General features: G+C 51.1%; 1 long non-coding RNA gene across 2 annotated transcripts; it reads right to left on the bottom strand.

Annotated features, from left to right (window-relative positions):
* Positions 1-460: 460 nt before the first annotated feature.
* On the bottom strand, positions 461-15,040 carry LOC147990251 (uncharacterized). Of its 2 annotated transcripts, none has more exons than XR_015599254.1 (4): positions 14,547-15,040; positions 14,383-14,441; positions 14,241-14,289; positions 461-7,503 (listed from the first exon to the last, which is right to left on the bottom strand). It is a non-coding gene; the product is annotated as an uncharacterized LOC147990251 (long non-coding RNA). The 2 variants fall into 2 exon arrangements; XR_015599253.1 differs by having other exon boundaries at positions 14,393-14,441.
* Between the last annotated feature and the right edge of the window lie 23 nt (positions 15,041-15,063).

Below are 15,063 nucleotides of genomic sequence, written 5' to 3'. Positions count from 1 at the left end.
CTAAGAGATGATCCATTGTAGACATTTTTCTTTGTCATCTCTAAATTACATGCAAAACTTAAGATAAGACTATCTTATCAACCATTGTACATGCTCTTACTCCCATCACATGGGTCAGCGTTATCAGCATCCTTTTTTTGGCAATGGAGTATACTAGACGGATAGGCGCGCTCTGCCGTGCCCGGTGGTGATACTGCGACTGGTAGTTGTCGCTCGGCCAGCTAGAACGCTTTTGTGTGACTTCAGCGGATCATATGAACGTGCGCTTAAACGATTTTTTGCTGGCATGGTCTGCTGTGCACGCACGCCATCCAAAGCCAACCTGCTAATCTAGATACAACGGCAGCACTAATGAAAAATGTGGCAAATAATGGCACCCTTCAGGAGTACAACACATTGGAAGTGAGCTAAAGTTTTACTGCAGCAAACATGTCCCAGGTGCACAAGTGCGGAACGACCATTAGACAGAATCGTACATGTGCAAGTTTAATATTGGATGCATGAAATTGTACAGAAATTAATAGATTAAAAGAAGTGAACTAAAAAAGCAGGACATCATTAAGAGATGCGACAAAGTAGAAGTTCCCCATATGCATCTCCATAGTGTTTCTCTCATCTCATTTGAACAACACAATCCTTGTGATAGATTCTTCATATCTTCACAAGCACTTCATTGCACTGTGTTGTCATATTCTTCTTCATTTCGTATTACCATGCTTGCAACCAAAATGAAAATGAATAATGATTTCCACATGACTCCAACTTAGCACAAAGAGATAATAGCCATCACTGTCTCAGATACTACTAATTAAAACGGAAATCAGCACGGCACAACTTACCAACAAAAAAAAGATAGCACTAACCTAGGAATGGAGACCATCGGGCTTGCTAATTAAAAAAAATCCTAAATAAAAGATCAGATCACATCCCTCAGTCCCATGTATATAGATGAACATCTACACACAACAGATCATGAGCTAATCCTAACAACCACCAGTAGCATTAGAAATAAACTATGAAGGCCGTCTAGAAAGCTAAAAATACCTTCAAGACCACTGTCTAACCATCACACAGGCCCAAAGTATAGCATTTAATAATTAATAAAATTCTTATGTAAAAAATTCATGATGATAATAGAAGCATCTACCCCATACATGGAAATCCAAGTCCCTTCCAAACATTAAGAACCGATGAAACAAAAGATGCAGAAAACATCACCATGTAGCAATCAACTGCATTTGAATGGTATTAGAAACAGTATGCAGGAGATGTAGCACACAACCAGAAAACCGATGCTTGCATTGGTTGGATGTTCACAACCTTGTTCCATATTGCTTTGTCAGCATACTTATCAATGTTATGACCGGTTTAGCTTATAACCGGAGGAGGCCCACTGGGCAGTAGTTAGGGGCTTGGCCCACAAGTTATCTTAGGTTAATTATTATGCAAGTTATCTAAGTTATAAATATAGGCTGTAAGACTCTATTCGGAATGAAGCAATAAAGATATTTTCTATCCCTATTGCCCGGCTCCCAAAGGAGCCGGAACCCTAGCCGCCGCCAGCCCTAACCGCCGCCGCCCTCCTTCCTCGCGACAGCGCCAACGCGCCGGCGCACGCGCCCTCGCCCCCAACCTCCGCTGTCCTGCCCTTATAACCTAAGGAGTAGAGCCGGTAGGAACCCTAGTCCTACCAATTTGGTAATCAAAGACCAAGTTCTGATCATGTCGCTGCCACCACCACCGTCGGCGCTTTCCAGCGGCTCCACCGCGCCGATGACGACGCGCCGTCCCTCACCGCGCCAACGACGCCGGGTCAACCGCGCTGGCGGGCCCCGTCTCCACCGCGACCCCGGCCGTGCCGTCATCCACGATTCTTCCTGCGCCACCGCCGTCCGCCGTCTTCACACCGGAGCAGGTCACGGCCACCCTGCGGGACCTCGTCACCGCCGTCCAGAGCCTCCACCTGCAGCAGCAGCAGTACGCGGCTGGGCCCTACATGCCCCTGCCGACGGCGGCCGCGGCCGCCTACGGCCACACGCCGTGGCCGCCCCAGGGCGTCTCCCCGTACGGCGCCCCTCTGATGCTGCCGCTCCAGGCGGCTCCACCGGGCGGCCCTCCGGCTGCCGCGGCGCCCCTCTGGCCCTTGGCGCCGACGACGTCTTTGGGCCCCTGGCCGCTACAGCAGATGCCGCAGGCAGCGGCCACCGGACAGCTGCAGCCGTTCTCCGCGCCGACTTGCACCGGGCAGCCCCTGCTGCCGTTCCAGGCGGGACACCCTGGCGGGACCACGCCGGCCGCGGCCCCTCTGTGGTACTTGCCGCCACCCCCACCCCCCGGCCACCGACGCCCCCGCCCACCCCCGCCACCGACGCTACAACCACCGGCACCGCCCCTGCCTAGCTCGGGGGCACCCTCGCCGACCGGCCTCCCGATTCATCAGGTCCCGTTCCCGGCCTCCCCGTCGCCACTTCCAGCGTGGGCGGCTGGGCCTTCGTCTTCGCCAGTCTACACCACGGCCCCCGAACAGCCGACTCCGTTCCCGCAGTTCGGGGGGCCATCTAGTTCCGCCGGTCCCTACCCGGAGTACTCCGACCAGGCGCCACCCGCCTCGCTGCTCCGCACCTTCGAGCCAGCTCGCCACGGCGTTCCCGCCCAGGCACTGTCGCGGTTCGCCAAGATCGACTTCGCCACGTATCACGGCATGGAGGACCCCCTCAACTGGCTCAACCAGTGCAACCAGTTCTTTCGCGGGCAGCGCACACTCGCTTCGGAGCGGACCTGGCTTGCCTCTTATCACCTCCGCGGCGCGGCACAGACGTGGTACTACGCTCTCGAGCAGGACGAGGGTGCCATGCCTACTTGGGAGCGCTTCCGCAAGCTATGCCTCCTCCGTTTTGGGCCCCCGGTTCACGGGAGCTGCCTGTCGGAGCTCGGCCGCCTTCCCTTCACCTCTACGATGCAGGACTTCTCCGACCGCTTCCAGGCCTTGGCGTGCCATGCGCCGGGCGTGACGGCGCAGCGGCGCCGACCTCTTTGTTGGTGGCCTCCCGGATCACATTCACGTCGACGTGGAGCTTCGCGGCCCTCAGGATCTCCAGACGGCCATGTATTACGCCCGGGCCTTCGAGGCTCGCGCCCAGGCCATGTTGCCGGTTGCCCCGGCCCGAGGAGGCTGGCAGACCAGCCACCCGCCTCCTGCACCAGGCCGGCCGCCCCCGGCCACACTGGCGCCCACTACCTCGGCCACGACGCGCCCCTTCCGACGCCTCTCTTCGACGGAGCAGATGGAGCGGCGGCGCCAGGGCCTCCGCTTTAACTGTGACGAGCCCTATACGCCGACACATGTGTGCCCGCGCCTCTTCTACTTGGAGACGGTCGACTTCACCGAAGGAGACACTTTGGCCGATGAGGCCGCGGCACTACCACCCCCAGCGGCGGCTGAGGGCGCACCCGCGGCTGCCCTCGTGGTCTCCCTCCACGCGCTCACCGGGATCCGTGACGAGCGGACCATGCTCTTGCCGGTGACGATCCACGGCGAGCTCTTGGTGGCCTTGGTGGATACAGGCTCCACCCATAACTTCCTGCCCGAGGCTACCATGAGTCGCTTAGCGCTTCAGCCGACGGGCGGGGAGCAACTTCGGGTCACGGTGGCAAACGGCGATCGCCTCCGGTGTCATGGCCTCGCGCGGGACATCCCCATCACCATCGGCGGGGAACACTTCTCCATCACCTGTGCGGGCATCGACTTGGGCCGCTTCGACTTCATCCTTGGCGTCGACTTTTTACGAACTCGGTCCCATTCTTTGGGGACTTCGACGCGCTGACGATGACCTTCTGGCGCTTGGGCCGCCGCATTCAGTGGGACGGCGTTGGGGGTGCCACGCCCGCACCACCTCAGCTTCAGCTGGCCGCAGCCACCTCCGAGGCCGAGCATCCGCTCTTGGAGAACCTTCTGCAGCAGCACGGCGATCTCTTCACCGAGCCACAGGGTCTTCCGCCCGCCCGGGCATATGATCACCGTATACATCTCTTGCCGGGATCCGCGCCGGTGGCGGTGCATCCTTACCGCTACCCGCAGCTGCAGAAGGACGAGTTGGAGCGGCAGTGTGCGCTTATGCTCACGGCAGGCATCATCCAGATCTCCACCTCGCCGTTTACCGCGCCAGTGCTTCTTGTCCGCAAGTCGGACAGCACGTGGCGTTTTTGCATCGACTACCGTGCCCTTAATGCTGTTACGCTTAAGGACAAGTTCCCTATTCCGGTGGTTGATGAGCTCCTGGATGAGCTACACGGGGCGCGCTTCTTCACCAAGCTCGATCTCCGGTCGGGGTACCACCAGGTGCGCATGCACTCAGATGACATCGCCAAGACGGCGTTTCGGACTCACCATGGCCACTTCGAGTTCTTGGTGATGCCCTTTGGCCTCACCAACGCCCCGGCAACCTTCCAGGCCCTGATGAACGACGTCCTCCGGCCCTACTTACGTCGGTTTGTGCTCGTTTTCTTTGATGATATTCTAATCTACAGCGCCTCTTGGGCAGAGCACCTCCAGCACATCGCCATCGTCTTCAACGAGCTTCGGACGCACCATCTTCATCTTAAGCGCTCGAAGTGCTCGTTCGGGACGCCTTCCGTCGCCTACCTCGGCCATGTCATCCCGGCCGACGGGGTGGCTATGGACGCCGACAAGGTGGCGGCCGTCGCAGCCTGGCCGACACCGCACTCGCCGCGGGCTCTTTGCGGTTTTCTCGGCTTCGCCGGATACTACCGGAAGTTCATCCGGGAGTTCGGCCTCATTGCGTCGCCCCTCACGCGGTTGCTGCACCACGACGCCTTCTCCTAGGACGAGGAGGCGACAGCGGCATTCGAGGCCCTCAAGGGGGCCCTCACGACGGGGCCCGTTCTTCAGATGCCAGATTTTGACCGCCCCTTCGTGGTGGACTGTGACGCCTCGGGTGCGGGGTTCGGCGCCGTGCTTCATCAGGGTGATGGTCCTCTCGCCTTCTTCAGCCGGCCCTTCGCTCCGCGCCATCTTAAGCTCGCAGCGTACGAGCGGGAGCTCATTGGCTTGGTGCAGGCCGTGCGCCATTGGCGGCCCTATCTATGGGGCCGATCTTTCCAGATTCGCACGGACCACTACAGTCTCAAGTTCTTGCTGGACCAGAGGCTCTCGACCGTGCCGCAGCACCAGTGGATTAGCAAACTCTTTGGCTTCGACTTCTTCGTCGAGTATCGCCCGGGTCGTCTTAATACCGTGGCCGACGCCTTGCCACGCCACAATGCCAACCTCAACTCCACCGACGGCGCCTCCAAGGGGATGGCGTTGTGCATCCGCTCCGAGCCCACCTTCGGCCTCTTTGCCGAGATTCGTCGGGCGACGGCGACCGCTGACGACGCTGTCCTCCTTCGGCAGCAGCTAGCTGCCAGCGACCTGGAGGAGCCTTGGCGTTTCACTGACGGCCTCCTCCATGGGCGCCACGTCTTTGTTCCGGCACATGATGATCTCCGTCACCAGGTCCTATTGCTGGCTCACTCGGCTGGTCATGAGGGTGTGCAGAAGACCCTCCATCGTCTACGCGCCGACTTCTACATTCCTGGTGATCGCGCCTTGGTCCGTGACTAGGTGCGATCTTGCATGACATGCCAGCGCAACAAGACAGAGACATTACGCCGGCTGGTCTGCTTCAGCCTTTGGACGTGTCGTCTCAGGTCTGGGCAGATATCTCCATGGACTTCATCGAGGGCCTCCCCAAGGTGGGCGGCAAATCAATCATTCTCACTGTGGTCGACCGCTTCTCCAAGTATGCTCACTTCATCGCGCTGGGGCATCTGTATACTGCCGCGTCCGTGGCCCGTGCCTTCTTCGAAGGGATCGTTCGTCTTCACGGGTTCCCCTCTTCGATCGTCAGTGATCGGGACCCGGCGTTCACCGGCCATGTTTGGCACGACCTCTTCAGGATGGCGGGCGTCAAGCTCCACCTGAGCACGGCCTTCCACCCATAGACGGACAGACAATCAGAGGTGGTTAACAAGGTGATTGCCATGTATTTGCGCTGTGTTACAGGTGATCGCCCTCGAGCTTGGGTGGATTGGCTCACGTGGGCGGAGTACTGCTACAACACCTATCACTCCGCGCTGCGTGCTACACCATTTGAGGTGGTCTACGGTCGGCCACCGCCTCCTATCTTGTCGGTGGACCCGGCAACGACGCGGACGGAGGCCGCGGGCGAGCTTATTCACACCCGTGACGAGATACTTGCTGAGGACCGTCAGCGTCTCCTCCAGGCCCAGCAGCTGGCCAAGCATTACTACGACGGCAACCATCGCAAGGCGGAGTTCACGGTGGGTGATTGGGTGTGGCTGCGTCCTCTCCACCGCTCTACACAGTTGCTAGACCCGCGCGCGAAGCGCAAGCTCGGCCCTCGCTACGCCGGGCCCTTCGCCGTCTTGGAACACATTGGGCGGGTGGCCTATTGCCTTCAGCTTCCGACCGGTGCTCGCATCCACGACGTTTTCCATGTGGGGCTGCTCAAGCCTTTTCGTGGAGAGCCACCGGCCGCTCCACCTGCGCTGCCTCCGACTGCCGACGGACGTCTTCTTTCGGAGCCGGAGAAGGTGTTGCGGGCGCAGCTCCGTCACGGGGTGTGGTTCATTCTGATCCAGTGGGCGGGCCTTCCGGAGGAGGAGGCTACTTGGGAGCAGCGTGACGACTTCCACCAACACTATCCAGACTTTCAGCTCGAGGACGAGCTGTTTGCGCAGGCGGGGAGAGATGTTATAACCGGCTTAGCTTATAACCAGAGGAGGCCCACTGGGCAGTAGTTAGGGGCTTGGCCCACAAGTTATCTTAGGTTAATTATTATGCAAGTTATCTAGGTTATAAATATAGGATGTAAGACTCTATTCGAAATGAAGCAATAAACATATTTTCTATCCCTATTGCCCGGCTCCCAGAGGAGCCGGAACCCTAGCCGCCGCCAACCCTAACCGCTGCCGCCCTCCTCCTTCCTCACGACGGCGCCTACGTGCCGACGCACGCGCCCTCGCCCCCAACCTCCGTTGTCATGCCCTTATAACCTAAGGAGTAGAGCCGGTAGGAACCCTAGTCCTACCAATCAATCAGGACATCTCCATAACCTTGAGAAAAAAAGAGTTAGAACAACTTTGAGCAACCTATTGTTTAGTTATCGCATTTGCAACTTGCATCAGGCCATATGCTCAGAAGGACCAGATTATCGTACAACTAAAACCTCAACATCATAGTAACTGTGGGTTCATAGCTGTATTTCACAACATCGTGAGCCCTTTTCGCGGTCCAGGATAGTGCAAATAATTAAGATTCAGATTATTCCAAAAATAACACAAGATCCAAAAGTTTAACATCATGTACATTGATTAACTACAAAACATAAATGGCTATAAGCCTATTGCCACCACAGTGTCGTTGGTTTCATACTTGTTATGGCCACATTGGTTTGCCCCATACTTCAAAACCTGGATACTCTGAAACACTAAGAATGTAAACAACCAACACACATTACATAGAATTACAAAATAGTAGTCCTGCAGCGACAAACGATTCCTTTTGGAATATAACTCTGATATCCTATCTTCAATCTTCGAAACAACTATACCCTTGAGGAGTATCAATATTCATATTTAGAAGTAGAACAATCATCGTCTTAATAGTAGACTATAATGTCATATTAGTAGACTATAATGTCATATTATCAATTTGCAATAGTAGACTATAATAATATGTGTACTATATGTATCCAAATAACGGCGAATAACTGCGCTTTTCTTTCACAGGTTGTGATATCAAGAAAATAATTGTTGCGACTTCATTTAGTTGTCGATCAGTTTACTTCACACAGATAATACACAGTCAAGCATTCATACTTTTTTGTTAAAACAAGGGACTAAAGGTCACTTTGGCATTTTTGTTTCGTTGAGTATACACTTTCTACATGATTGACAAACATCCACTCATCAAAAGATCATGGAAAAAACTATGTATGCTCACCTTGCAATCAGCCATGCGTAAGCTTACGCTTGGATCAATGGACAAAATTGACCACCACCATGGTCCATATCAGAGTCTACCAAACTTCGGCATGAATCAAAGTATCAAACTCACACCCGCCAATTCAGAGGGAGGGACTTTGAGCAGATGGAGGTGCGACCAGGAGGGGGGGCTGGAGGAGGGCAGCAGATGGGAGGAGAAACTGGCTGCTGGGACGCGCCAGTCTGCAAGACGCGACAGCGAGGGAGACGGCATGGACAGCAACCTGCTGGAGGCAGCCAGGATCAAAGGACGCGGCGTCGGCGATTTGGGAGACGGTGAAAAGTTGGGGGGATTGGAACTTGCAGCCTGCCTCAACGAAGGAAGATGAAGAGAACCAACTGCAACCAAGACAAAGAGGAGGAAATACAACCTGCTGCGGAGTAAGGCAACACGGCCGGCACGGATGCAGCAGACGGCCGTCCCTACCGAGCCCTGCCCCCCCCCCCTCTCGAAGAGAAGAAACATGAAGAATCTGATGCGGAAGAGCGGCAAGCCAGAGGAGCGGCATCGCACACCCGTCAGCAACGAAACAACAGGGCAGCCCTCCTCCACGGATGCACCAACAGCAAAGCACGGCAGGAACGTCTGCTGCCCCCCTCTCCCCTTCTCCCACAGGTAAATCTGGCAGTGGTTTTAGAAAAATTGGTTTAAATGGGTTAGTTTTTATTACGGGCGTGATTGGTTTATGTCTTATTGGGCTGAGGCTTTCTTAAGTTTGGTTTGGTTTCGGTTTTGAGAGGACCAGTTTGGGTATAGTTGGTTATGGGCTGAAACCATTTGATGCATTATGGGCTACAAACTGTGGGTACAACCCGGTTCGCTGCGTCCAGTTTCTCGTTCGTTGCCTCTCAGGCTCCCACACGCTGCCCCTGTCTCTTCCCCCGCGCCGCCCCTGCCCCCTGTCTCTTCCCCTCGCCGCCCCCTTCCTTGCGTGGTTGCGTCGCCGCCTCGCCGTCTCCCTCCGGCGCCGCCCCCTCCTTGGCACAGAATATCCGACCATGAGCTACCCCGAGTTGGTCGTCCCATCGGTGCCGCCGCCTCTCCCCGTCTGCTAGGGTTGAGGACCGCCGGGTCGTCTCCGTCGCGCCACCTTCCCTCCGCCGGCAGGTACCCCCCCCCTCCCGCCTCTCTCTCTCTCTCTGACCGGCTCCTCCTGTTGACCAGGTCCTGCTCCTCCGGCGGCAAGCCGGCAAGGTGCTCCAGCGGCAAGCCGGCAAGGTGCTCCAGCGGCAACGCCGGCAAGGTGCCCCTGCTGGTCCCCTCCTTGTCTGCAACAACAACAGCAACAACCAGGTCGATTCCACAGCTCCTCAACAAAGAACCACTTCAATTTGTTCTCTGTACGACTATACATTTTCGGTTCAGTTTCAATTTGTGAGAGGCGAGTGACGCTTTGTTGTTTGGCTTTGTCGTGGATGTGGAGCGGTGCTCCGGCGGCGCTCATGCCAAGCGCCGGTTATGAATGTTGCCATCGGTAGTTGCATCTGTGGAGCTTGGGCATTAGTTGAATTCACGCTTACAGCTAGCTGTTCATAGCTACAGAATTGCAGAGTTCCATCCAACAGTTTGCAAACTACTGGAAACAATATCACGTGGAAAATTATGTCTAGTTAAAGAGCAAACTTGCTATTCCATAATACCTGGATGGTACTCATCCTCGAAACCTCTTTACATCTTTCGACGATTTTGCGCATTCAGCACCTCTGCTAGTTTACTGCCTTCTCATAAGTTGTCATGGTCAATTTCTAGCATGAAGTCTGTTCTGAATCTCTGATGCGTAACTTTTCTCATTGTTGTACAAACTATAGGGAGTGGTATTCTGTATTCAAGTTTTTCTTTATGTACTAAGGAGTACTAAGATAAGTCAATAGCAATATCCTTCACCCATTTTTTCCTAATAGCTTCTCAGTTGGCCGATGTTTTATTTCCTTTCTGCAGTGATTTATAAGCGCTTTTTAATGATTTACCGAACAAGGTACTAAGATCATTTAAAAATAGAACCACTTTATCAGTCACTCCATTGATGTGATTGAAAACTGTTATTCCTTCACAAAATAAGCAGTGCAAACTTTGGCTCATATTGATCATGGCAGCAGCAAATTGTATGATGATTTGTTGTGTAATTCATTTGGTCTGCACATGTTCGTCATTTAAATCACATACTGGGCTGGACAGCGGACTGTTTACCACTGATTCTTACTATTTTATACTCACATTGTAGCTTCATAATGGTTATTTTGCCATAATAAGATTGGGATGATTGTTGAGATATGAGGCGTGAACTTCTTTATGTAGACTATGCTCTATAGCACTTTAATGTCGGCATATGTACGTTGTACTAAACCCAAGATCTTCTTATCCTGTCGGCAGAGGAACTAAAATAAAATAAAATGTTCTTAGCACTCCTATGACTTCTTTTTATGCTCTGGACCGTTATGCAGGGTTTTCTAAATTTTGATTGTTGAGATAAGAAGGAAGTACTTAGTTAGTGGACCTTATCAACTAAGAAAAAATATTTTGCATGTTCAGAGTTTGGGACTGAAAATTTTAAGTCAATTTTTTGCCATGTAGATTATCGAACCTTGATGTTGGTTGATCTATTTTGAGATTTGAAATCCAAAACATTTATTCCCAGTGATTTTGTCGTTTATTTTATTTTACATGCATTAACTTTTACTGCTACTAGTACTAGTATTAACCTGCTTGCACCTTGCATCTGCATTCACAGGCCACGCACCAAGGACGGGAAAAACACACCAACCCAGACCACTCGACCGATCGATCAGTCACTGTAGTAATTACTCACTAGTAATTTGAGGCATGTCTACATCAGAGGGTTCGGAGAGTGTTGATTCCATGGATGAGAATACGAGTCAAGTACCACATGCTAGAAGGTCCAAGGTATGGGAGCATTATGAAGTAGATCTGGTTCTCGTAGATGGTGATTTCAAGGCTGTGTGCAAATACTGTGGAGCGCAACTTCACACCAAGTTTGGGACTAGCAGTTTGAGGACCCATATTGCAGAGGCTTGCCGATCAATTCAGGAGGCTTGCAGGAAGAGGTTTTTGTTGACCGAAAAGAAAACCATCCGAAGGTCTGTTTGTGTTTGATGAAAAAGTTTGTCGTGAACTCATGGTCAAGTATTGCGTCCATGCTGAGATCCCCTTTCTTAAGTTTGAAGATCCCCACCTTCAGCCATGGATTGACTCAATGCAGCCAGCGTTTCAAATCAAGGGTCGTCACACAATTCATGATGATGCAGTGAAGATGTATAAGGGAATGAAGAAAGATATTGAAGTAGAGCTACAAAATTTGGATTCTCGCATTTGCTTAACATCTGACATGTGGACATCATCACAGGACTTGGGCTACATGTGCATCACCGCCCATTATATCAATGCAGAATTCAACTACAAGAAGACCATAAGTTTCGCAGAAGTGAAGTATCCCCACACGGGCTATGCGATAGAAGAAGAAATAGTTCGTTGCTTAACAGAATGGGGCATAAGGGGCAAATTATTCACTTTGACACTAGATAATGCCAGCAATAATACTAATGCATGTGAGGAGTTAATAAAATATCACAAACATGAGCTGCTCCTTGAAGGTCAACATTTGCATGTCAGGTGTTGTGCGCACATTCTTAATATCTTGGTTCAGGATGGAATGAAAATAATCCATGAAGCTATTGACATGATACGTGAACTGCTGAAGTATATTGACTCTTCTCCTTCAAGACTTCAAGATTTCAATACAATTACAAGTGGGATGGGTCTACGTGCAAAGAAAGGCATCTCTGTTGATACACCAACCAGATGGAACTCAACCTGGAAAATGCTTGTAGAAGCATTGACGTACAAATCTGTCCTCACTTGTTATGCCAATAGAAAGATGATAGAGTCTCCAAGTGAGGAAGAATGGGAGAAGGCAAAAGCTATTTGCGAGTTTCTAAAAGCTTTTGAAGAACTTACCTTGATTGTTTCATCTCACAGGAAGCCAACTTCACATAAGTTTCTGCCGGTTGTGCTTTCTATTCGCCATGCATTGAAAGATCCGGGTTGGCAGACCTCTGATGTGTTGAAGGAGTTGGCGGCAGTGATGCAAACGAAGCTCGATAAATATTGGGATCCCGAGGAGAAGGAGAATGCAGATCCTAACCGTCGTAGAAAAAGCAAGGGCATTGAGTTTAACCATGCACTTGTCATTACTACATTCCTTGATCCAAGGAGGAAAGAAGATTACTTGGATTTCTTCTATTGCAAGTTGTCCACCAACGAGGAGCAGATTACAAAACAAGTGGAGATTGCTTTAGAATGGGTGAGAAAGTATGTCAAGGAATATGAGCTACTTGCAACGATAAGCACTGCACACTCGACACCTTCTAGTCAAGGCAATACCACTATTGGATCACCTATTGCAGGGAAAAGGAAGTTGGAAGAAGAGTTTGCCCAGCACAAGTCTCGTCGGAGGTCACGTGTACACAAATCCGAGCTTGATGCGTACTTGGAAGAAGCATCCGAGAAGGCCGGTGATGACTTTGATGTCTTGGGTTGGTGGAAGAGGCATGCCGAAAAGTTTCCTATATTGGCATCTATGGCCCGTGACTTTCTTGCAATTCCTTTGAGCACAGTGGCATCTGAATCAGCCTTCAGTTGTGGTAAGAGGATACTAGGCGACAAGAGAAGCTCTTTGAACCCTGATATGCTAGAAGTGCTTGTTTGTGCTAAAGATTGGTTGTTCAAACCAAAGGAGGGTGAGCTAACCAATTACATTTTGGTTCTACTACTTGTGTAAAATGTGATATATAAAACTTGCAGCATATAAGTGTTCATATGCCTTTAAATTAATCCTTTGTTTCATTTGCAGGAGATGGACAGTAAGCACACGGTAAAAACTTGAAACCAAGAAAAGGTAAAAATGTGATCCTGATCATCGATTTGCCTTTGCCTTGCTCCTTTTTCCGTTATAGTGATTGGACAAGCAAAACCACTGTCGCTAAGCGAGTAAACATTGCCAAGACTAGTATGTAGAACTATTGGACTTTGGTTTGATATGACACTCTTGACAAGTGAGTGATGAATAAAGGAGTGATGAATCAGCTAGTCCATAGGCATGTCATAAGTTCATTGAATTTGTTGGCTGGAACACAGCCGGGTCTTGTTGCCCTATTTCTTCCTCTGTTCTTGTAGGAATGTGTGTTCATTTCATCTAGCACGTAATAAATCCACCAAAACCTGTAATAGGAGTTGCCGGCACTATTTTTCGTTGATATATATTCTAGGCTTCCAGTGATAAGCAAGTGTTTTCGAAGTGAAATGATGTCCATGTTATTTTGCAGGTCATGGCCATTCTCATGTTCTCGGGTGCTTGTGTCGCGGCCAGCGTGATGATCTTTGTCATGAAAGATGTGAACTTCTGCGCCGAGTACTAGCGGCCGCCGTGGCCATGGCCAAGCTTGTTACATAGATTGTCTATTTGATAGCCCATCTTTGTTCAGATGATGTGGATTCCTGATGCTCTGGTTACTTGTGTTGTTTCTTTGTTAATTTCATTTCGTCAGAGGTTGACTTGATGCTCAATTCTGAATATGAGTCCTTTGTAATGTATATTCAGTTTGAGATGTCATTGTCAAACTCCAGTTGAGTGAAGCAGTAAGTTGGTTCAGTGTGCTTGTTGTGTTTTGGTTGATTGTTAATATAGTGCTTAACCCATTTAATCAAACGGTTCTGAACCTATTTATGTAAACAGTTTCAACCCATGGTTGAAGCCTTGGTTCAGTTTGGTTTGGTTAAAATTCCCAGCAAGTTTGGTTTTGGTTGGGTGTCAAGAGAGCTATCGTGGGTTTAGTTTAGGTTCAAGTGTCAAGCTAGCTCACGTGAGTTTAGTTGAGTTATGGTTCAGGTATCAAACTTTTCTCAGATTTACCCACAGGCGCCGGCAAGATAAGGAAGAGGACATGGTTTCAAAAAACACAAATGTAGGACACTATATCTGACACTCACCCGATCAATTATATGTTATCCTGCACCTTCATCTAGACCATTGCAAATTTATTTTGAATTTGCTAGCACTAATTCTTCTATGTAAAAGCAAAAGAAGTAAAGTTATTCAGTTTGTACTTATGCGTTCCCAATCTACTGTAAATCAACAACATTAAAAGGAGAATCTAACCTGCACTGTAGCACTTTTTCCTCATATAATATCATAAAATGCCCTTCCCCTAAGCATCATATATTCAGAAAAGAAAAAGGAAAGGTCAGAACTAAATGGAATACAAACAGAGTACAAAATAAAATGTAAGTTCATGATCCACCTAGTGTCACCTTCTTGGGTGTTTCATGTCCATTGGTTGCTCCAGTAATTCCTGAAAATCTGAATCAAAACTAAGAAATCAAACTCATAGGTGGGGAAAAGGAAAAACTATGGAGCAAGTAGAGAGATTTGGAAAGGAGAAAAAAAAGGTGGAAAGAACCCTACCTGGTAATCCATGGAGGGAGAGGAATCCCTGTGGAAGGGGAGGCTCAACCTGCACCAGCGTCATGGGCTGCACGCGTTCAGCCTCTGCCATTCCCCACCGTGCAGCAGCTGCTTGGAGCTAGGTTTGTGCGTGCAGGGATCCCATGGCCCAGCCGCCCAAGTGATGTGCAAGAGGAGGGGGAGGTGGAGGTGGGGGTGGGGGCGGGGGAAGGGGAGGAGGAAGTGGGGCATCTGGGCTTGGAGATGTATGGATGAGGCCGACCTTCCTCTTCAACCGTCGGCACACGGTCTCCCTGCTCGCCCACACCGTCGAGGGAAAGAGGAGAGAGGGGAGAGATCGTGTCGAGAGGCGGTCCAGGCAAGGCAGGGACGCCCGAACGCGAGAGAAGGAGGTGGTGGTGCCGGCCGGGCTAGGCTGGCGGCGGCAGCAAAACCTAGCGTCGTGGCGCTCGGAAGGAGAAGGAGAAGAGAGATGGGATGACGGGAGGGTGGATACGGGCTTTGGGGGTCACGGAGC

The sequence above is a fragment of the Triticum urartu genome, chromosome 1A, assembly GCF_056163025.1.
Source record: "Triticum urartu cultivar PI428250 chromosome 1A, HENAU_Tu73, whole genome shotgun sequence".
Classification (NCBI taxonomy): domain Eukaryota; kingdom Viridiplantae; phylum Streptophyta; class Magnoliopsida; order Poales; family Poaceae; genus Triticum; species Triticum urartu.
This window is presented reverse-complemented; position numbering and strand designations above follow the sequence as displayed.